Source organism: Melospiza georgiana, chromosome 14 (assembly GCF_028018845.1).
Source record: "Melospiza georgiana isolate bMelGeo1 chromosome 14, bMelGeo1.pri, whole genome shotgun sequence".
Taxonomy (NCBI): Eukaryota; Metazoa; Chordata; class Aves; order Passeriformes; family Passerellidae; genus Melospiza; species Melospiza georgiana.
The window spans coordinates 5885473-5910814 of NC_080443.1; positions in this window are offsets into that span (position 1 = coordinate 5885473).

Consider the following 25342-nt stretch of genomic DNA (forward strand, 5'->3'; position numbering starts at 1 on the left):
GGAAATGTAGTTCAGAAAACTTTCCTCCTCTCCAACATTTATATAAATTCAAATCTGGAAAGCAATGAACCCTAAATATGTCTTTAAGTGAAGAAATACTTAGGCAGTATTTGTGAGCATGGAAATAGAATCTGCCATTTGAGCTAACAGCTTATCTTCTTTATAAGAGCAGGTAAAGATAGCACTACATATAAGCATGTGGAGTTTCTGTCCATTCAGGTTCACTAAAAATCTGCACTGTCAACTGAAAAATTTAGGTTATTAAATACATTATGCATTGTAACTATATGTGCAATGGTTATCTGTTTACCAGCTCTCTGCTTTTCCAAAGTCCTTCTACAAAATATTTTTACAGAGACACAACACGCCGTGTTTGGATGGAGTCCTGCAGGGAGAGATGCAATTAAGAATGTTATGCAATAATACATTGTTTTTCTTACACATAATGGATTTGTGAGCATTCTACATGCAGGCAAAAGTGCTGAGCTCAGTAATTCAGGTCTTTACATCTCAGTACCATACTGGCTGCTTCTGCAGTTTTAGCACAAAAGTAGCAGTCTCAAAACCAGTATTAATGATAGGGAATTGAAAATAGTTCAGGAATTTTTTTTTGTAGAAAAATATTGAGAATTTTGCTGTCTAAAGGTTTGCCAGATATTAGTTACATTTTCCCTTTTTAATAGAGATGGCTTATTTATGGAAAAAAATCTCTAAAAGAGTGGTTATGGAGCAGAAATAAGCTTGGTTTTTGACATGGAAATGCAACATCATTGTCAGTTAATACTTCATAAACTACAAAAAATAATGATGATTGTCAGTTAATACTTCTTCATAAACTATAAAAAATAATGAAGTCCAACTTTAACAAAAGGGAAACAACTGGTTACCAGTTGTTTTCCTTTTGTTAAAGCTGGACTTCACATTTTTTGTCATTTGTCCAGGAGTTTTTTGAGTTTCCCAAATGCTGGACTTCCTAAACAATCTTTTTTGTTCTTTTTTTTGGGCATTTCTACAGTTGTATAAATTTAAGATGAAGAATATATTTTAAAAATATCTACCCTAGATTGTTGTTTTCCTAATAACACAACTTCTATTTTCTTCTTACTAATATTCAGAAGAATTCCATTTAATTTGCTCCAAAACTGGATCACCTAATTAAACTGAAACGGTAAAATCCTTGCATTATAATACTGAATTCAGTAGTTCAGTAGGAAAAAAAATAAAAATCCAGTGAATGAGATTTTAATACTCTGATAAATCATAGCAATACCTTTTATTGCTCAATTAATTTAATACTATGTACTGTGAGTAATAATTAATTGCAGTGCAGTCTCCCTACCATGTCTGCTGTTACCATCATGACCCTTGGTAATGCTGCAGAAACATTTTAAACCTTTTGAACCCTAAATGTGGGTGGATGTCTTTCATGGGAAGTAACACAAAGTTTCAGAAGTTAACTATTGAGGTTTTGTGCATGAAACTTGTACCTGTTAGGTAGCAGTGAAAACTTTATAAAGAAATATCTGATCATTGAGAAAATACATTTTGTTGTGTATGTATTTACACAAATAAGTTTGTATTGGTTTTTTAAAAAAATTAGAAAGAGCAGAATGTATTCAGTTATAGGAATTTGTGTCTTATTATGCAAAAATGCTCTGCAAACCTGTCTAAATTAAAATTTAGTGGAAATGAAATATAATAATATTCCCCTTGCATTTATCTTTTGGGATTTACCAGTGATCAGACTAATTCACAGAGTTCCTGCAAAATATTTTCCTCTTACAGACAACTTGGGTGTCTGTGTTGATGAATTCCTGAGTGCTCACTGACTCTTTTGTTTGAATTCTGGGTGGTGTTTTGCTTTCTTTGCTTTAAATCAAGAAGAACCCCCTAGAATGCACCTTTGCAGCTAATCCAGAAGTTAAGGATAACCCTGAATTTTTAGATTTCTCTATTTTAGGCAGGGCCCCAAATCAGCAGTGGATAGCCAGGGAATTCTGTTATGTCACTGCAGGTGTAGTCGCACAATGTGTGACTGCTGAAACATTTACCTGTGATTGCAAGTTAAATATGTAACTAAAATTAATTTTAGACCACCTGTAATCTCCTTACAGTGTTGTGGAAGTCAGATTTAGAGGGATGGCTGATAAATTGCTTTTCATGTGAAGCCTTTTAAAAGAGAAGGTTTTGCTCACTGTGGTGAGTACACACAGAACTCCAGGAGTGTCAGCTACTTGTAATCTGTATTTCATTTGCCTGTAATCTCTATTTCATTTGCTTTCTGCTTGTCTCTTTGTGCTATCTGTAGTTTATGAGCCAGGATTTTACTCCTGTGCAGCCATTTCAGTAAGTACAGTGGTATGTTGTTAATTGATGAGTTAATTATAGCTCATGTTGATCTTGAGTTGTATTTTGAAGCTGTGTAAGAGAAATCTGTTCATTTCCTGGGGTCACCTGTCTGTGAAGAACATGTGGCCATGAGTTATCTGCTTTTCTTAGCACTGCTTCCTTGTGCTGTACTCTTGGATATTAATTTGCAATAGATGCAGCATTAGTAAGCAAGCTCTAATTCCAGAGTTGCCAGCTCCCTGATGAACAGAGGTGAAATCTCCTCTCAGGAGAAGTGACCATTAAACTCTATTTGTGAAGGAAAACTCTGTTTGCTCTACTTTTGTGGAAATTTCACTGAGGTGAAGGCTCTGACTGGAAAGACACTAACTAAGATGACAGAAGTAATTCATAAACATCTCACCCTGATGTATTCTAGATAGATTTATCATAACCTGCTGAAGTGGAGTTTCACCTAAGACAATGGTGAGGTCCTGTGCAGAATCAGGGCCTCAAAATTCTGAATAATTTGCAATTTCTGTCATGGTTATTAACATTTAGCTAGTTGGAAGCTACCATAGCTCTAGGAGCTAGGCAGGATACTGTGTGTGGGGAGGATCTTCATAAGGACACAGTGACTCTGTCTTCTGGCTGAAATGAGAAATGGAAGAATTTTTGATTGAGGTAGAAAATACTAAAAAGTGTCTCAGAATTAGCATTCAGAAAATGAAATGCAGATCCCAGTGGCAAGTAAATACTCCATTAGTTCCTGTATCATTAACTTTTCTTTTTGACTGCAACAAGTTTCATATGCTAAAGAATATTGTTAGTACATCTTGAAAAAGACATCTTTATTACATTCACGTTATACATGACAAGCTGGTTCAAATAATTTTTGAGAGCAACGATGTTATCCTGAAAACAATGTAGAAATTTTGTTGATGCTGTGGATTATTGATTGACAACAGATGGCAGTATAGCAGGTGTATTTACCTTGTAATGAACAAATGCCAGTGTATGAGACATGGCTGAAATTTATAAAAAGGCAGTTGGGAGCCTAGTTCACTTCTTTTAGATTATTTAGTCACTCCAGGAAATGCTATCCCTTTGTTAGGAATTGACTTGTGTCAGGAAGATGTGGGATAATAAAAGGTGGATTGAATTCTGCAGGTCAGTTTCTCACTCACTCTGGGCTGCTGCAGAGAGGAAAGAAGCCTCCAGCCCACCTGAGGTGCTCTGAACTGTCCTTTCTTTTCCTCCTCCTCTCTGGGTTCAGTACAGCCTTATCACAGAGAGGATGTGTCCCCGTTTATTTTGTGATGTTCTAATTTTAATATCTTAGCTGGAAATGCCTATTTCATCATGTGGATGCATGAGATAGAGTTGAGAGTTTTCTCTAAATTGTTTCTACTGTGGATTTTTACACACATCTTAAGGACACGCCTCTTTGAAGCTGTACTTGCCCTTCATGTGCTTGAGAATAGCAACACTGATCATCTCAAAATCACAAAATATTTGAAGAAACTAAGAGAAAAGTAAATGAGAAAAGAAAGACTTTCTTTAGACTTTCTTTAAACTTTCTTTTAGACTTTCTTTTACAGATGTGATTTTACAAATAATTTTTTATATTGGTTCCCATCAATTTTTAAGAAGATTTGAATGTCTGTAGGAAATTAAACCTACCAAACTACATTGTAGCTGTATACCAATTTCAATGGATCTAAAATGTGACAGTAAGGATTATTTGTATGCATTCAGCTTCATGTACATGTCTAAACAACAATCCTATTTCGAGTGTCTTGTAACCTGTGTGTGCAGTTGGCCCAACAGTTCAAGTATTCATGTGCATTATTTTTGCCTGATGGAGTGCAGTGCAGTAAGTGCACCCAAAAGGACAATACTGCTCACTCCTCTTGTGCTGGGGAGAGCAGCAGGGACTGCCCATTTAGGGCTGTGAGCAAACCAGTGCTGTGCTAGGGTGAAAGGAAGCATATGAATCATAAATGTAGCATGCTTCACCTGTTTTGTTGCTAGCTTTATGATTTCATGCTGCTTAAGCATTATGATTTTGTGATTGAACTGTCTGTTTTCCTCCCTTGCAGAGTAATAAGATGACATTGAAGAAAACCCTCCTATTTGGGTTGTAGCATGTGCAAATATATCAACACTGGATCTGAATCCCTGAATTAGCCCTGATTTGCCCTCTATTCTTTTCAGTCTGTGAGTTTGCACTGTCTTCTAAATTACTGCATGGTACTTTGAAGAGTAACAAGAATCAAGAAGTTTTTCTTCAGTTTCAGAGGATTTCACTCCCATTTTATTGTTTGTACACCACAGTTTATAAGTTAATTGGTTGTTGAAACTCTATTTTATTTTTTTATTACCATTTTGTTTCTGCTTATTACATGGGCCAAGGAAGAGATAAATCTGATTTTTTTTCAGCAGAAGATGTCATTGTTCCAGAAGATATTTCTGTGCTTTCTCAAAGAAAAGATAGAAGTTTTGTTTTGAATTCAGAGGAAGCAAGATCAAACTCTCAGTCAGTTTAGACATAAGAAATGAACAAAGGGACTTGACACAGTAACATGTATTCTGGTTGTTCAGGTTACACTTTTATTTGAGAGTGTTCTCCTCTTCTTCTGAATAATTTATTTATTTCCTATAAATGTAATGGTTTGTGCCTTGGATTTTTATAGCAAATTTGCATTTTTGATGCTGCTATTAGACAGGAGTAATAGAGCTTGATAACAGTAGAGAGTTTGGGCACAAACATGTCAGAAAGAGAAGGGATGAAAGTTCTGTTGGGGCTGTAGCTTTACAGCCATTACTTACAGGAATATTCCAGAACAATGACCACTGCATTTCTGATAAAAAACCCAATTATATTGGTTTAAAGCATTTTTTAAAAAACAATGCACTTTTTGTTCTTTTTGTTTCCCTTTGTATTCTGAAAATTTTGGCTTAGAACTTGCAGTGTGTTCTCATAATTACTGAATGTTAGGAACATAATTTAAAAAGAGAAAATTAGATTTTTAAAGTATAATAATACAGCTGCAGGAGTGGTTAGATGAGAAGAAATACCAAGTAACAGGAGATTTGTGAAAAATCATAAGTATTGCCAAAGCAGTAACAAGTGAGAGAGATATAAATCAAAATAAGCATTCATTGTGTTCTGCTTAGTTTCCCATTCACCTTCTTGGAAAATAATGCCATTATGTTTCCATTATGGTGGATTCTTCCATATGCATTGCTAAGTGAGCTGAAAGCAGAATGCTGGAGCAAACACAGCAGTTCTGAACTTCTCTGAACTGTGCTGTCTTAATCAGTGGCAGGTTTCTCTTTGTTTTGCCTTGAAATGGGATGGTCCTACATATTATTTCTTCTTGACAGTGAATTACTTCTGAAGGAATACTGATATAATTAACTGCTAAGTCTGCCAAACTGGAGAACAGTTGTAATCAGCAGTAGAATGAAGGTCACAGTGGAAAGATCTCCTAAGTTCAGTTCATCTCACACTTTGAGGTGTTGGATATCTGCCTCTCTGCACACTTCCAGCAGCAGCTGCCTGAAGCACAAATATGCTCAGGAACATGGAATGAGCCCCCTTGGTAAGAAGGTAAAAGTTTGTGGAAGAAGCTGCCATGAGAAAAAAAAGGTTTTGAAAAAATCTCAAAGCATTTGAACATAAACCCTCCTCCCCACAAATGTCAGAAAATGAATGAGTTCTACAAAGACAGTAAACTGTGAGGAAATTGTATTTATTTTTAAAATTGTATTTTAAATAATGTGAAGGCTTCCGTTAAGTCCTCTCAACTTTGAGCTATATATCCCCCTATGATATAGTGAATTCTGTCTAATGAAGGCTGAAGACAATGCTGTTCCAGCCCTCTGCTCAGGAAAGCCACACAGATGTCCATAGGTCAGGGTGTTGTGCTTTCCATGGATCTGTCACCTGTCCCCTGAAGAGGCTTTACCTGTGGTTAGAAAGGAGCTGTCTGTGGGGAAACCGGGGAAGAACAGGTTTTTGTGATGTGTTCATCTATGAGAAATATTGTAGCATAAACTCCAGAGCTCCTGCTCTCTGTTCTTCACCAAAAAGACTTTTCCCTTTGGCAAAATCTCTTTTGGTTCTGCTCGTCTCTCACTTTATCCATCTGGACATCTTAATAATTTCTATAAAATTATTAAGTTTGGAAGAGGAAAATGGTGTAGAAAAAAATATCTTGCATGGTGATATCCCCTGTGGAAAATACATTCCAAAGTAGATGTTTAATTCAAGGAAACACCTTGATATCTTGAATAAAGGTAGGATTATGCATAGCAGTTTACATGATATAGTAATAGAAAGTGAAGACTAGAAAATGAAAAAATATTATAAAACAAGGTGTTTCTGGTAGAATTGCAGACTTTCATATGAAATAATTATAGTCTTGATTTTTTTTTTTTTTTTTGTCATGGTAAAACATAAAAATCCTTTTATTCCCTGTATATGTGATAATCCAAATTCCTATAACTGCCTCTATGAGAAAGGGAATCTGAATACCTGAGCACTGCAATAGCTCTGGTTGCTGAAAGGTTCTTTTCACAGAGGAGCTCTAATGCTAAAAAAGGCAAAAAAGTCAACAGCAAAACCTCCACACAGTTAGATCAGGTACAGAGGAAATCAGTTCTATAGGCTTGAGACTTTCATGCACTGAATGCTCTTTGCTGTCTATGCTATTAGACAATTTCAACCATTCCTTTAGTCCTTCAGTTGCTACTAAAATCAGTTTATAAGGTAATGAGACACAAATGATGCTTTCTGTATGAGCTATGCTTTGTTGAGATAAAATAATGATATGTTAATTATATATTTCAGTAGAAGTAACCATGTCTATGTAAGTACTGCATAGATGCACATTTGAAATAGAAATGGCAGGGGAAAAAAAGAAAGAATAGAAAAGAAAGGAGACATCAACAACAACAACATAAAAAGGCAAAATAGCAAAGCAGCTGCTTACAACTACCTGAAGGAAAGATTATCTCTTATCCTGGTTTCCTCTTACCAAGGGAAATGTGATGTGATCAGGTCACTGCATGTAAAATGCTGTAAGGATGTGATCTGCACTTCATCATTATAAAATTCAAACATTCTTGAACCTTTTATTCCACCCTGTTCATATTTATCTTTTTGGTCCTGCCTTCATTGGGTACCACATTTGTATTGATAAATGGTAGGTGCTTGGAGATGTATTGATGGGCTGAAGACAGTTCAAAATGCAGAGTGCTGTGGCTTTGCATATCATTACACCTGCTGGGTCTTTGCCTCTTGAAAGCTGTCGATTTGTGCATTATTGCTATTCAGGCTGATAAATGACAGTAATTGTTCTTAAGTTGAAGAGCTGGCTTAATGTGCTGACTTGCTTGGGAATTCTGAGCACCAGGGTTAAACTGGTGCTCCACTGCTTCTAACAAAATGGCCCTTTCCAGCTCAGAATAGATACTTAATTGAATTACTTTAGCCTTCATGCATTTTGCAGCTTTGCATTTGAAGAAAAAAATATTCATAACAAGATCAGGGAATTTAGAGTGTTCATAGGGAGGTCAGGCTTGGTATGTGCCCCCACTTCAAGGCACCTGCTCCCAGTGGTGCTACCACAATTAAAAAAAAAAAAAAGTTGAGAGGGAGAATATGTTAGTCCTATAATAACACTGAGAAAGACATAAAAAACTAGATGGAGATGTGTCACTATTATTTTTTTCTACTGTCCCAGTGGTAGAACTTAGTAAGACACACTTACAAAGATGAAATACAGATAATTTTGTATGAATTTTAAAAGCAATGTTTATTCATGTGTAGTAGCACTGATTTTTCAGGTAACTTAGTTTAGGAAAAGTGTCTTAAAGCCTCTGATAATTTTTTTCAAGATGAGAATTTTTTTTTCAGGGATAAATCAAGAAGAATTCCTCATGAAATATGGATATGTTTTCTTAAATAATGCTCACAGAATTCAAACTAGAATTCAAGATTTTCAGAAACTGAGTGTGACTTGAATTGTTTACATTTGGCAGTGTTTATGTGCGGTGCTGTACAAATTAAGGTTCACAATCCAAACAATTCAGTGTCTCAGAGATTGAGTGCTTAGGCCCATTTGTTTTAAACAGTTTCTCTACAGTTCTTTTGGGTGGCAGCTCTGCATTTCCACATTGACACAAAAAAAATCAAATCTGACTGAAAAAATCGAGCTGTTAAAAAAGAAAACACAAAGATTCAGAGTGGAGTTTATTTACTGCATTGGGATTCTCTATGATGACTTATTTGTTTCTCATGTAAATTTTGAGTGGGATCAACCCCTTTCACATGAGCTATATAAAATGTTTCCTTTTACCTACAAAGATAATATAGTTATTAAAGGGTTTCTGTAGTTCCAGGTGTTGTATTTGGGATTTCTTGGGTCAGCATTTTAAAGGTATAGATTGTTCATTCATGGAGAGTTTTAGTCACAAGGCTATTGCAAGATTCTTGTCTTCATATTTATAACTGCTGGAGCTTCAGTGCCTGGTGTGCATTTTCAAACAAAAGGTATGAAAGAGCTGGAAAATAATTCATTATTTGTTTAGTCATCTTAGCAAACAGGAGTCCTTTGCTGCAGTCTTAAAAAGGGAGATTATATTCTGACATTATCAGAAAAGCATATCTTCCTTTTACAAAGACTCTTGGCTGTTACCTGATGTAATTCAAGGTTATTTTTCATTCAGATACTTTCCTCAGAGATGTGTTTTTAAATCAGTCACCTACATCTACCAAGTGATCATGGACAAAGTGCCATGGGTTGATGTTTGGGAGCACTGCAGACATTTCCTGGGCATGCAGATGTGCTCAGGAAGCACCTTCAGCTGATCCCAGAGTGTTCCTAGAGCTGACAATTGAGCAGGGAGGCGCGGAGGGTTACGCTGCTCATTCACCACCTGCTATTTTGGATTACCAGCTCTTTGGAGAATATTTATCCTGTTTACATTCATTGAATGTTGGGGTTCATCTGCTGAATGTAAAAAAAAATACTTGGTTACATAAGCTGTAAAACTTTCAATTTTTTCCCTCGCTCCTTTGCTGCAATATGAATTTCTTGGCTCTACAGATCCTTGTGTGTGTACTGAGCTAGAATTCACTGAAGGTACTGCTTAATTGCTATTTCTTTCCATTCTATGCTTGAAATACATTTCCCAGTAAGGACACACTTGTTACCTGACTATAATATTCTGGAAAATGTAGATTTTCCTCACTTATCTGCTTTAAAATTGAACAAATAGTAATTCCTTACTTTTGTAATAGGAAAACAGCATTAACTGAGTTCACAGGAAGGTGGATTCGTAGGCCTTGTGTGGATACTGTATTTAGTCTCAGTTTTATTCAACCACTTTTCCTGACTGAGCTCATTTTTTGTTATTCATGAACCCTAAAGCCATTGCAGCATAAACCTTAATGGATGCTATCTTTCACATGCTGATCTTCACATGCCCAGTTTTCTTGCAAGGTGTCTGACTGAAGGTTAAAGAATATTGTGACTCAAGCATGTATTTTATTTTTCTTAATCTACTTTTCTCCAGTTCTTTAGATCTTTGCTATTCAAGTCAGGATAAAGAAGATAATAGGAAAGTTCAGCTCATAGAAGAACTTTGGAAATACATAACTCAGAAATGTTGTGCTAGTGAGCACATTTAATATTTGTATATTAATTTTGCATAAATGGTAATATGTCCGTTCCTCGCCCCCAGGAATTAATTTTTATTTTAAAGAAAAATTCCTGATCTTTTTAGTTCCATGAGAAATTTAAAACCTAGACCTACTGTTATGGATTAGCTTCTGTCAGTGTTATTAGTGCACTCTATAGATTGGCCTTTTAAAGCACAGAATGTTTCTGTGCTGAAGACCAGCAGATGCCATCTTTCAGGATCTATGGACTGAAGTAACATTTGTGAACTGCTTTATTCAGCCAGCTGGGATCATGACTATTCTAAATTTAGAGATGTGTGAGTGATTACATTTTAGGTCTCTTGATTTAGAGGCTAAGTCAGGCACTGTGTAACCCAGACTCCATCTCTAATTCCAGTATAACATGGAGAAAAGAGCCTGTTTGTTTTAAGGTTCTGAGCATCTGCAAGCTCCACTGAAGTAAAATCCCAAAGAGATGGACAGTTATGAAAATTTGAAACTTTAAATATTTGGGCAGTTCACTGATTCCTTTGCTGGATGTGAATTCCTTACAATTTGGTTTAGAATGAAATTTAGTTTCTCTTATTTGAAATGTTAGTGATGTGCTATAGGGAGGATAATACTGAGGAGAAAAGTGAGTATTTTGAACAAGAAGGCGAATTTATATATTTCTCTCCATTCTCTCATCATTCTCTATATAGGATCATTGAAAGAGTTGCAAGACTGTGGCCTTGCATCATGCTGAATGCAGAATTATCCTTTGCAGCTGGTGACTGGCAGCTGACCTGATGGAAATTCCCTGTAGTGACTCCATTCCCTCTGTCTGACTTCATTCAGCTCCTCAGGTGGTTGGGCTGGAAGTTTGGACTAATCATGGTTGGTTCTGTATTTGCCATGAAACCAGGCTGCTCATGCCTGGCCTTGGTTCTTTTCTCCTTCTGGGCACAATTTCTCTTTGCAGATGTTAATGGGATCCAGCAGGAGAAAGCTAATGCAGATATTTCATGGTTGAAAAGGATGGAGAGGGTTTTGCTGCTGATTTTTACTTCCCTGTGTTCATGGGTGTGCTGTATGTGGATGTGCCAGTACTAATTTCTGTTGTGTATTCAGTGCTCTCTCTAAATCTGAGCTCCACAACTTTATTTGGCAAGGTAAAGCCATTTCATGTAAATGGTAAAAAGGTGCCCACACAAATGGAAAAAAGGTGCCCACAATCTTACCACAATTGACCAACTCCTTCTTGCAGGAAGGAAAAGGAAAGCAGGTTAATTGTTGCACAGAATAAAAAACATGTTCTTCAGAAAAAAACATCTACCAGAAGCTGGAGTGGAGTAGATCTTGAGGCAAAATTCCTATTTAAAGCTAAATTAAATTTTATGCCCTATGCAATGTACTCTGTGGAGCAATGTTTTCTTCTAAAAGGATGGACTCCTGTGCTGTAGGCATGCAACAACTATTATTAGAGCAACATATGCATCACCCTTAATTTAAGTTTGCCCAACCTTTCCAATTAAAAAAAATGGTTTTCAGTGTCTTGAAAATTTGTCAAATATCACTTATATTTATAGGCAAAAACTTGCAAGTTCATGAAATTCCTGTTTCAACTAACATGTTTTAGTTTTTACCTGAAGTGTTTTTGAGAACTAAATTAGAGGAAATGTGCTATTGGCTAATGTTCAATATTCTTGCAGCTGTTCTTTGGAAGCTTTGACTTTCTTTGCTATAGATCTATAGCAGGAGGGGTACATTTGTTTGTTTTGCATTTTGGTGACCACATTAAAAAACCCCAATCATCGTTTGGATACGTTTACAGGTGTTCATAAGAAAGTTCTAACTCAAGGGATGAGTTTGTCAGGGTCAAGATTTCTGCTTTGGAAAATGCTACATTAAACTGAAATTACATCTTGACAGTGCTCTCCTGCAATTTTAATATTTGTTCATGAAGCATTGTGGCTGATAGGAACAAGTTCAGTATTGTGAGAGCATTAAGGATTAATTAGCAGTTTGGAAGTTGTCCCAGCAGTGTTTTCTCCAGGTCCCTTTTTGTCTGTGGCTGCAGGAGCTCCGGGGCTCTGCCGTGGGTTCCACCTGCAGGGCCAATCTGGCTGATGGGACCCAGCTGGGTCAGGGCACAGCAGAAAGGGTTCAGGTGAAATCAATTAACCCAGGTGCAACCTCACACAACTGAGAAAGAACTCCCAACCTCCAAATCCCCCTTCCCAGCTCCTCTCCCCTGTCCATCTGTCCCACAGCTGCTGCAGAGCCCCGTTAGGCTGAGTGGGTGCACCTGGTGCCCATCCCCAGAGCACCTGGGATGGGGTTCAGAAAGGTGTGGCTCAGCCCTGGGCCGCTCTTTGTGCTCCTGTCCCTCTACCTGTCTGTGGGAACAGCCAGTCCTTCCTGACAGAACAGGTATGTGCATGGAGCTCATGAATGTGTGTGGCAATATAAAAATCATGCATTTTGTGAGACAGGTTTAGAGAGGAGTGTTTTATACAGTGGTGTTTTTTTTGGTGTGTTAGATGAGTTGGGCTTTTACTTGTCTTTGAAAATTTCTATGGAAGCTATGGCAGAGTGATCTGAAAGCTATGGCAGAGAGGTTTAGAGAGGAGTGTTTGATACAATGGTGTTTGTTTGCTGATGTATTTTTGGTTTTGGTTGTCTTTGAGAACTTCTATGGAAGCTATGGCAGAGTGATCTGTTTTCAGAAGGCAGTACTGTTAAAGGAAAAAGCTGGCAAAAATGTCAGCTCTTTAGCTAGAAAGGCCTTGTTAAAACATGTTATGTATTTGGATAAAGCAACCAAAAGAAAATGGAGTTGAATTTTCAAATTTGCAGCCCTTTGAAATAGATTGCATATTTTAAGCAGGAGAATTCAGGTAAATGTAAAAGGGTGCAAACACTTCCCTTCTGGTTGCTATTTTTAAGAAGTACATATAGTGTGTGTTTCACAAAGGGATGTCTTTAAAACTTTTCCTGTTGCGTGCTCAGTCTCTAAGAAAGTTTTCTCCTTTGCAGAAATTAGCTAAGAGCTGCTAGAACAAAAATTTGCTTGAGATATAATCTAAAACTCTTTTCTTCATGTTATTAAGGTTCTACAAATGCTTTTGATTCACTTCTGTGGGACTTCTGATAGTACAAATAAAACAAGTGAATCTCTCACACTAAAATACCTCTTCATAAACTTTGAAATCTGTGCTAACTGTATGGTTTTTTTTTTTTTTGTTTTCTTTTCCTAAGGTGCTTGGAAGCTATGTTTGTGGAGTTAAAATAGGTTGAGCTTGTTTGTTTTTTTGCTCAGAGTGATTATTATGCAATTGTTTTGTGTATCTCCTTAAAAGCTAATCCAAGCAATAGTTACTAATACTAACACAGATATTAGAGTTTTTAAGGCAGTGGACCTTTCAAAATAAGGTTTGCCTTTTAAAATTTATTTTCCAATTTCTCAGTGGGCAGGAAAGTAGATATATGTGTTTCCTCTTGTGTTCTTGCAGAACTCCTGCATTGAATGTGAGCTTTTGTGTTGTTTTTGAATGATGCAGAAAAGTGATACGTGGTTTTCTACAGCAACGCACTTGGATTTTGAATGCATAATGGCTGTTGTGTAAGAAAACAAGGCTGGAGAAAGTTTTGTGTGTGTTCCTATGTTTTTTCTCCCCCTTGATTTGTAAATGAAATTGGGGTATAAAAGAAATACTCAAAATGCACTCCTGAGCAGTGCCCTACCCCCTCAAACACCTGGTGTCTTGTTAACTGCAGCCTGACTGTCTCTGGCAAAAAACCATGGGCAGAGAGGTTTCTTTCTGACTGTGGGCAAACCAAAGAACTAGCAAAGAAAAGGTTCTCCTACTCTGGAATGATATCTGGGGAATTATTCTATGACAGGGAATCTTCATTACTTAGGCTGTGAATGGACTTGCATTTGAATCCCGAATTTCTTAATTTGGCAACATGCAGTGTTTTTCCCTTTCATCCTAAGGCAGAAATATGTTTTGTGCCAATTTCTCATTAATGAGAGAATGAGCTATATTGGCTTCAGTTGGTCAATTGATTTCTTTTGACAGAAAAGGGAAATATTAAGGATGCAATGAATACTCATGTTTGACTCTACCAACCAGATGTTTGCTCCTGGAGGCTTTGCTGTACACAAAGCCAGAGGATTAAAGTAACAAACTGATAAATCTATAAGTGTTTTCAGAATGAGGACTTTACAATTTATCTTCTTGTCTGCAAGATTTCTGCCTGCACCAGCTTGTACTCCAGGATCCCAGCTCATTTCCTGTCCTTGGGTTTTGGAGTTGTTTCTGTATTCGACTTTGTTTCCAGGAAAACACAACAAATCTGTGATCATTACAGCATGTCATAGTAATTAATAACCTTTGGTTTCTCTTTGTGGAGCAGACCTGATTGTTTTAAAGGATATTTTAATCTAAAATCAAGGAGAAGAGAGATAAGGGAGCATTAGTTTGTTTTGTTGTAACAGATGTGTTTCTTGCCAAGACTGACCAAGTGGCTGAAATAGCTTCATTATTTTAGATGGATAGCTAATTACTGTCCTTTTTTTATTATTCCTATTTCTGTCCTTCATGTGGTGGTTGTGAATTAGCTTTGTGCCATTTTCTAAAGTATCAGGCATTTTTATACATTTGGTATATTGAATGGCAAATGCTTGATGTAAAGTCTGCAGTTTTACTCCATAACCAGATTGTAAAATATGAACTGAATTAATCATAACTGCAAAGAGTAATGGCACATTTTCTCTTATTTTATCTTTACTGCCTTTCAGATCATGGTTTAAAACCTTCTACATCTGGTGCACAGAATGAGGCAGCAGCTTTGGTAGTGGATAGCAAGAGGCAAAGGTCAAACCAGAGGCTGCACAAATATTGTGCACTGGATTTATTGTTTTAATTAAGAGTGTGGCAGTTCATCATAAACTGTTTATGGTGTTTTTGCACAGTGCAGCATTTTGAAATCAACTGTTTTAATGAAAACATAATGTCATATCTGTCAAAGTTCTAAATATTTTGAAAGTGAAATATGAAAACAAGAACTTTAATTCTAGGTTTACTGGGATTAGCTCTTGGAATTGTTTTAAAATCCCTTATGTGTCATATCACAGGTAGCATAGTTCTGCTTTAGAAAGGAAATGGAAAATACTGTGTGGAGCTTATTTAATTGTGAAAAAAACAAGGTGAGGGTTAATGTATTGAAAGGCAAAGCTGTTAGGATTTGCATTGGCATGCCAGAATTAAGACAAAAACAGAGATAAGGCATTTCCTTTTCCCTAGGCAGTATGTTAATGCTGTATCCTGATTATGTGTTAAAAAAACAACCAAAGACGACCCAACAAATAACCCCAAACTGAGTGAATCCTTAAACCTGGAAAGAAAGAAATATGCTGTGGGTCATATGATGCTGTAATGTATTATCATCAGGGTCTTTGGAACTAATTATTTACAAGACCTAATGTGGAATTCCTTTCTGTGGAATTTTTAGGCTGAGTGTTTCATAGTCTAACAAATTTCTGCTGCTGTTCTGTATTCATGTAGAGATGTAAGGCAATTTTTTGTTACATTTTTTGTGTAGTCTGATAAAATATTTGTATAATCTGAAAATTATATTTTTGTAGTACTCTCCTTGGAAAATAGAAATTAAGTCTGTCATTAGATGCTAGGCCACAGTAGTTGACTGAGCAGGGTAATGTATGTTACATTTTGTGCTATACTTGGTCAAGTTTCATATATATCGTATTCCACGTTATTTTATTAAATTTAATATCTGCACTTCCTATTACCAGACATGCCTCTCATTCAAAGCACAGAGGCACAGTTCTCTAATCAGAAGTGACAAGCTATATACTTTCTTTCAGCCATTATTCGGTAGCCTAGAGCAAGGAGCTATGTTTCCTTGAAAATGTTTTGAATTGGGTTATTTTTATTGAAGTATTAAAGTAATTCTTCAGATTTTAGGCTATTATTTAAGTACTTTTGGGAGAATGCAATAACCTCTGGATTCTGTAGCCTTTGTTATGTTAACAGTTGTAGCTGCTAAATGTATCTTTTTAATGCTTGTTATGTAAGTGTCTGGAAAAATCATCGGACTGATAGAAACTAACAATATTTAGGAAATAAACAAGATTAGTTGACTAAATTAGTTTACTTTTGAAGTATAATATCAAAATGACTTGCTATTTAAATACACCAATAGATTCTGGTCACCATACCTTCACCAAGAAATGGTGCAACATCAAGTTCATATTTGGCAGATGTATTCTAAGATGATGAAAATTATACTTTCCTATGTGAAGGCAATGCATTGCTTTTGATGGTGTTGGTTAAAGGCCTCTGCAGAAATTCCTAAATTTAGGTATGGTGAATATCTTTGTTGAAGGGAACCTTCTGGAACCTTTGGAGATATTGTGCATTGTTTACAGACAGAAAGCAGAGTCAAAGTGCCAGAATAGGTGGGGGAGGTTTGTGCAAAGGAACAGGGTGCCTTTGTAGCCCTTCTGAAATGGGATATATCAGGGAGAATCAAGGCAAAAGGGCTTTACTGGGGGTACAGGAGCTGAGGTCCAGGTGTTTTCTGGAAGATGATCTCAATGGATCAAACATCCCTCCCATGTGTTGTGTGTGCATGCACAGGGGGATGGATGGTGAGGTTCCAGAGGAGCTGGAAGTGTTGGTTGGAATTGTGTGGAGAGATCCAGTGTTGGTAGAGGATCTCCCTGACATCAAGATAAAATCCCAAAATTCCTTTGGTAAATAAAGACAGTGAGTGTTGTGGTGGTATAGATGTCCATGTGAAGGAAGGATGATGTGGAGAAAGTAACTCTAGTCTTGAATGAAGATCTTGTTCTTACTTGCAAACATTATGGGCACTATTCAAAATATTTTCCTAGAAACAATTTCATAAAAAAAAATCTGCCAGTTGTAGGCATTATTCATAGCTTGTTCCTACTGTAGTGTTTCTGGTTTTTTGGGTTTTTTTATGTTTTAACTTCTGAGACCTTTCTTTTGTCAGTCTGCTGAATTTACAGTGCCTGTCATGGTATTAAACATCAACTTTGTCTATCAGCGTTCTGTGCAGTTTTGGTCTGTTTAAACATGCAGGGACTAAATCAGAATTTCTGACCAGGACTGTCCTAGATCCAAGCACAGCCTCACGTGTGAATTATCAATTCAAAGGATTGTGTCACTGTCTAATTCAGATGAATGAAAGTGTAGGAGATCCACAGGCAGTGTAGTCCACGCTAAGGATGGAAAAGGAAAAACAAAATACTCATGAGCATGTTAAGGGGAAAACAGGAAGGCAATGTGAGAAATACCTATGCTGAAAACAGGATTAAGCTCCTTTACATTACCAGGCCCAGTGGCCGTGTATGTAGTTTTGATTAAGTAATTATGTGCACACTGTGTTATTTGATTTGCAAATGCAAACTGTGTCACCATTACAAAAGTCTGGGACATTTCTGTGGAAAATATGGCCCTAAACAGACTTTCAGAATAACATTTCTTACACTTTGGTGGAATTAGAATTAAAAATCAACTATATAATGAATTTTTGAAATGAATTTATCACTAGTTGAAATACAAAAAGGAGAAATATTAATGTGGTTAATATTAAAATAAATGAAATAGGTGAGAACTGATGTGAACCAGTTGAGTAAAAACCCATGAGAGATGACTGAAACATGTTAGAAATTAAAATATTAATTCTGATAATAACCAGCGCTGCACACAGAGAATGAAAACATCAACAGAGTAATGACATTACAGGCCTTAAATATTTCATAAGATGCCTAGCAATACTTGGGAAAGATACAGAGTGGCAGTAGAGGGCTTCAGTAGAAATGTAGATATCCAGGGAATTCTGACCTGGGAGAAGGTGGGAGGGAAGTCTCTCATCCTGGCCCTGTCCTTACCTGTGGCTCACACCAGGGTTGGACACAAATTTAAACCACCCACAGGTCTGACCCTGAGAGCTCAGCTTGGCCTGGCCCTTCTTTGGGGATGGGATTGGGATGTGCCCGTGGGATAGGAGTGTGCAAGCAGCTCGGGGATGCTCCTGGGTCCCTCCCTGGCTTTGGCTGACTGTGGCACTTGTGGAGCCAAGGGCTGGGTTTGGCATTTCATGGCTGATTTTAACTGGCTTAATTCACTGCTTGAAGTGACTCAGCCAGCTGGATCTGACCTGGGAATGGCTTGGTGCAGTGTTGTGGCACTTGTAAGTTGGAATAAGTAGAAGTGGAGGTTCCTTTTGGCCTTGAAAACCTATGGAGCTTCTTTAGATGTGTGGTCTGAAGACCACTAATGAATGTCAGAACTCATTTGGCTCTCTGTTAAAGTGACATGATACAGAATTCACTTAAAGATGTAAAAAATGTCATTAATATATACATCTTGACTATGTTGAATTTTCAGAACCTTTATTTTGAAATCACAAGTATGTAAAATATAGAAATATGTAATTTACTTGCTAGAGCAAATAAATATAGTGCAGTATTTCAGTGATATTGCATGAAATAATTCAATACTTCATATTTCAACTTGTCCTGAATTTTTAAAAAAACCCCATACTTCTACAGATAAAATACATGCTGTCCCTAATGTGCATTGGGGAGAAAAAACAAAACAATCATCATATTTCCTTTAACTTCCTACTCCTGCTTTCTGCACAAGTTTTTATAACTTGCTCATCACTCATTACAGTTTCACTTGTAGGAAAAAAATCTGGTAATGTTAATCTGGATGTAAAGGTAGAAATGACATGAGGATATGTAAATGGGATCAAATGTCCAGAGTTTTCACAAAAGCCACTTGTCCCCTGGGACAAGTATTTATCCCCAAATGGGACAGGTAAAACAGTGTTTGAGGATCTTGTGTTTAATATGAGTGGAAAAACAGGAAAATGGAAGAAACAGTGAAAAAATTTGCGTGGGAAACAGATCTCAAGCTTTCCCCTTAATTTTTCTTAAATGAGTATCTGTTTATTATTGAATGGTATTGAATAGTGACTTCTAAAATTTATTTTGTTAAATAGTGCTGTCATATGGCAACTTAAATGCTACATTTTTAACAAATGTATAAATTAGCACTCTTAATGAAAAGCCATAGCTTGATAGGCCAATTTCTATAGTCTTAAGGCAAAACCTCCCACATATTTATTGTAATAATTCTACAGCAAGATAAAATGAATAGAAATATCTGAAAATATATTAAGATATATATTTTTATATTGGACGTTAGTGCTATATACAAAATATATTGGGAATGTGTTTAAAAATATTTCAAACATTGTTGACCTTTCTTATATAATACCAAGCTCAGGGAAATATATTTGCATAGATTTAGTAATATATTGTAAATAACTACATGGAACAGTGCACATTTTTCCTTAAGATGCAGCATTATAAGCAAGACATTAAATTATGCCTATCAGACAAAGCAGCAGAATCTCAACATTTTTTTATAGCACATTCTATTGGGAAGACATCTCTGCTTCTAAAAAGCACATGCATTAACTGCCTGATTCATGTGGTGACATGTGGCATATCCAAATGTGTTATGGATCTCCCAGGAATAAAAACAACATAGCAAAATCATCACCTTGGGATGTTCATTGAGTGAATATTTTACAGACATACTCCTTTTATATTTATATAATAATTTAGTGTTATGACAATTTTTTTAGCAGTGTTGGCAGTTTTTCTTTTTTATAATGGTATTATATTTGTGAGCCTATTAAGTGCACATGGGCTAAACTAGAGAAAAAAGTATTTTTCATAATTCCTTAGGGTGCTTGTAGCACAAGAACCATATTGGTATAGAAAAATGTTAATAAAAGGTCAAGCAGAACTTTCCAATGTTTATCATGATAGCAATAGCAATTTGGGGCTTTTTTGAATTGTATATTGAAGAAGCAGATTTATGGAGTGTATAGAGAGGAAGCTGTACCTGCTATACTTGCTACTTGAAGTCCTTATAAGAGGTACATCTACCTTCTAAAAATGATAAAAGCAAACATTTTCTACCATTTTTCCTTTTAAATATCTGGAAATTGGTGTGAAGTTGTACAAGATGAGTTGCAGCAGTTGTTTTTTTGCTGTATCTGTGTTACAGCTCTGAGCTCTGGAGTTGAGCACGGTGCTCACGTTGTGCAGTCGCTTTTGCTGCTCCAGAAAGTTGGCATCAAAATGGGAACAAGGCTTCTGGTAGAGTGAATCCAAGCACAAGAGATGGGAAATGCTGGCTTCTAATTGAGGGGTTTGTCTGTCTGTCCTGGTGCCTCTCAGATTTCAGTTTGCACTGAAGCAAGGACCTGGCCAGGCTGTTTTCATCAACTCTTGGTTCTACTGCAGCCTTGTAAGAGTCTGAGCTCAAATTCTGATTTAATGATTCTTGTACAGCATTTCTTCTTGCAGAGGTGCAGTGATTTGTTTAGTTATAGACAAGATATGTCTATTTAGAGTCTGCAGTTTATATAATGCCTGTCCATGTTTATCTAACAAAGCTGCAATAGTAAAAGGTGCATGATTTGGCTGCCTGTGAACAGGATGAAAGGTGGCTGATTCCAATTTCATTGGTCTCTTGTCTGGTGTTTTTTCCAATTGAAATGGGTCTGCTCCTGCACCCTTGAAGTCTATGGGATTTTATTTATTTTTTATAAAGGATATTTAAATGCTAGCTGTGATGAGATTCACTCTGGTGTGAATGTCTACATGTGCCTTTACACTCTTGCTGTTGGATTTCAGCCCCTCAGTTATTACCAACTCTCCAGTGAAGGAGGAGTAAGTAAATGTGTGTGCTGCTGCTTTGGGCATTAATTTGCTTGAGTGTCTGTGTCCCAAAACAAATGAAGTGATTTCTTTCATTGTCCTCTTGCTGACAAGGGTGGGCTGTAGCCTCCTATTGTCACACCTGGCAGCTGGGTCAGGAATAACTGCAACAGCTCCAAAATCCTGACCAGCTCAGAGGTTTGGCTGATCTAAAAATCAGTGCAAGCATCTTCAGGCCCAGTGTTGTGACGATACTAATTTCCAGATAACTTTCAGTTTCTCCTTCAGCAGATAAAACTATACTATGTGTACATACAGGTCTATGTACAGTGCATAAATGTTATTAAATTTCTGAACTAGATACTCCTCTACCTGTTTTATATAATGCAAAAATAATTTTCCTCAATGGCTTTGTAAATCTTTCTCTGGTAGTATGGGATGCTTTAATTATATACAAGTTACAACAATGTTATGCTGCAGATTGAAATACTGGCCATAGACAAATATTGCATCTCCTGAAAACAGAAATGTGTTTTCTGTGCAAAAGTGTAGATAAAGGCTATTTTCTTGAAATTGATCCAAGCTGGCTCCACAGGAACAGAAGCATGAGCATCCAAAGTAGCTGTAACAGCAGGAAATTCACTTTTCATTGCCATTTTGCTGTATCCCTTGTGAAAAGGGTTGAAAATAGTGCAGGGAAACTACAGGAAATCTATATCGAATTTTCTTAGAGATCCATGTTATTGTTTAGCAATTTTCTGTTGTATCATATTAGCATTGTATTTAGTATTTCTTTTGCACAGAGTCAGTAGGGATGATTTTTTTATGATATCAAAATGATATTAAGAATTAAGAAAGAAGTGTTAATTAAGAGCAAATGATGTTGGTAAAATAAGTATCAGGTTTGCCAGTACAAACTGATCTATAATATGCTGCTTAATATCTGGTTATTCATGGGGTCCATTTTTATCATATGGTCTAGAAAAAAATATGTGTCCATACAGCATTAAAAGAAAAAAAATCTTGCAAAAAATTTCCTTTCTTTGTGTAATAGCAAGGCTTCCCTGGGAGCTTTTCTGTGCAGTGAAATTGTGAAGCTTTTCACATGTATAGAGATCCTTTTGTAGGTAGACCTGAAATAGCTGGGGAGTTGGTGAACTAAACTGTGTGAAACCCTCACAGTGGGAAGATGAAACATCCTGAACATGGGCAGGATAATAAAGCATTTTTATTGCTATGATCTAGGGGAATAGGAGATTCTGTAACTTCAGATGTCTTAGAGCAATGTGGACAGAGATTGGCACTCAAATTTTGCCTGCCTCCAGAATAAATACCTTTGAAATTGTCAATCCATTTTATAATTCGGAAATGTTTGAGTTTGACACTGTAGTTTGGAGTTTGACTGTAGGTGCTGGTTCCCAGCTACACCAGGGGTGTTGAGGTATGGCCTGAAGCCTAAATTGATAAAATGCTTCTGGATTTTCAGGCTGGGCTCTGTGCTGTGGGGCCAGGGGAGCAAAGGATGGGAGACAAAGAGGCTGTGGGATGAACAGGAAAGAGGTTGGGTCATGAGGAAGAGAAGGAGGTGCAGGTGATGAAGCACATTCCAAAATGAAAACTCGTGGCCAAGGAGCAGCTTCACTATGTAACATGCAACATGAGACCTGACATGAGTTACTTCTTAGATAAACTAGGTAATTTTTACGTTATTTTTCTAAAATGAAACTCTTGGAATTTTACATCTAGATTTTGTCTCTGCTTTAACTGTTACATACTCTCTCAGGAGGGAAGGTGGGAGCAAGGCCAGAGCAGAGCCCTGGCTGCAGGGACTGTGTGGGGTGGAACAGAACTCCCAGAGCCAGGGCAGGGCCATTCCTCCCTCTGCTGTGTCCCTTTCTGAGGAGGGGAGCACAGCTCTGACAGCTGCTCTGGTTTTTGTCCATCAAACCCAGGAGCAGCAGCAATTTGGACACAGGCAGTCAGTGCTGTTATGGGCACTGAGGTTTTTGTGGTACAACTTTAGCTGTTGTCGTTCATTTTTCATGCTATGTGACCTGAATTGAAGACCTTTATCACTTTTCAAGGATCTGTATACTCCTTCCTCTTCTTGTTTCTGTTTGAATTTTGAGTGCATAAGATTGCTCCCATCTTTTGTTGGCTACTTTTCCAGAAATATCCAATGTATCCTGTGAGCTTGAGGTTTAAAAAAGTGGCATAAAAGCAGGTCTGGGAACTTTGAAACACACACACATGATCTGCAGTTTTTTGTTTTTTGTTTTTTTGAGACTTAGTTGCCAAATTTTGAGAAGGTCCTAGAGATGGTGCCATGAGCTGCCCAAACAGATAAAAATGCCCAATAGTATATCAATGGCACTCTGTGTTTGTGCTCCATTTATGTTCCTGTAACTATCTAGGATGATCTTCCTGTGAAATTTTGGAGACAGAGGGAAATTGCTGTTGCTGCCTCAGGAAGGGTTATTCAAAGCTGAGGAGTTTGTGTCATCCACATGAACTAAAAATGAGTGCATTGCCTTGCTATTCACAAAGAGCTGCAAAAGGGCTCTTATGAAGAGCATAAATGATAATAAAGCATCTGTGACCTGTTCAGTAACCTGAGGGGACCTCACTGTGGTTTCTGCCTTTGACCACTTCCAGGGTGTATGTCTTGTTTGGGCATCAATGAGAATTGTAAGGTATTTTATTAAACAAGAAAATGGAAGGATGAAACCATTCCAGGAGACATATTCAAATTTCTGAAATTCTGCTCATATTTTGGTTTTCGCCCAACACGGTTTTTAATTTATTACAGCTTTTTCCTCTTAAAAAACACAATTGTAATGGGTAACTTTTTATATTAAAAAAATAGTGTTCATGGAGTTTCACACTAATAACTGCATTACTGTAAAATGAATAATATTAGATTTATAACATGAAATTAATTGTCCAAAAGATGACATTGACCTTCATTTGAATAGCAGAATTTTACTTTTTTTTTTTACAAAATCCCTTTTATCTGATGTAAAAACACGTGGTTTTTTTTGTTTTTTTTTTTTTTTTTTTTTTTCAAATGCCACTTTTGCTAATGCAGTTAACAAAACTATTGAGCAATTTGTTATAGGAGTAGAAATTTTGGGCAGGTGCCTAAAACCTTGCTGAGATAAACCTTTACCAAAACCTTGCTGAGATAAACCTTTACCAAAACCTTTTCTGTTTATATGGCAATAGTGGATGAGGATTGTACAGAATTATTTATGAGTTTTAAGAATGTTACTTTAGAGTTGCTGTATGGGTTTGTGGTCACCAAAACCTTTTCTGTTTATACGACAATACTGGAGGACTTTTCTGTTGATATGGCAATACTGGAGGACTGTACGGATATTCAATACATTTATTAGTTTTAAGAATGTTACTTTTGAGAGTTGCTATTCGGATTTTTGGTCACCAAAACTTTTTCTGTGTATATGGCAATGCTGAGTGAGGATTGTACAGAATTATTTACGAGTTTTAAGAATGTTACTTTAGAGAGTTGCTGTACGGATTTGTGACCACCAAAACATTTTCTGTTTACATGGCAATACTGGATGAGGATTGTACAGAATTATTTACGAGTTTTAAGAATGTTACTTTAGAGTTGCTGTATGGGTTTGTGGTCACCAAAACCTTTTCTGTTCATATGGCAATACTGGAGGACTATACGGATATTCAATACATTTATTAGTTTTAAGAATGTTACTTTAGAGAGCTGCTATTCGGATTTTTGGTCACCAAAACTTTTTCTGTGTATATGGCAATGCTGAGTGAGGATTGTACAGAATTATTTACGAGTTTTAAGAATGTTACTTTAGAGTTGCTGTATGGGTTTGTGGTCACCAAAACCTTTTCTGTTTATATGGCAATACTGGAGGACTGTACAGTTATTTAATACATTTATTAGTTTTAAGAATGTTACTTTAGAGAGATTTGTGGTCACCAAAACATTTTCTGTTTACATGGCAATACTGGATTAGGATTGTACAGAGTTATTTAATACATTTATTAGTTTTAAGAACGCTATTTTAGAGAGTTGCTGTTCGGGTTTGTTGAGAGCAACACCTGTGGCTGTTGCTGAAGACAACTCCAGCAGAGCAGGCGGCGGTGCCAGTACCGGGGGGTGGGCACCTTTTGGGGTGCTGAGGCGCCCCGAGCCCGTGTTCGGCTCCGATCCCGCGCTGACCCCGGGCAATGGGGAGCTCTGCCGCGGGTGCAGTACCGGGCGCGGCCGGGCGGTGGCAGCAGAGCCCCGCGCAGCCCCGCGCGCGTGCCCGGCCGCGGGGGCGCGCACGGCCGCGGTGCCCGGTGGCGCGGGAGGGAAATGAAAACAATTGTTCATGGGGGAAATTTATGTGCTTCATCTGGCTCCATGATTTCCACAGTTGTACCAGTGCCACTTAGGGACCGCGATTGCGTTTTACATCTTTAGGCTACGACGAAGTAGCTTTTCCATCTGCTGTGAAGCCTCTAATAATGCCTGTCTCGCTGTGTTTTTGTAGTACAGTGTTTCA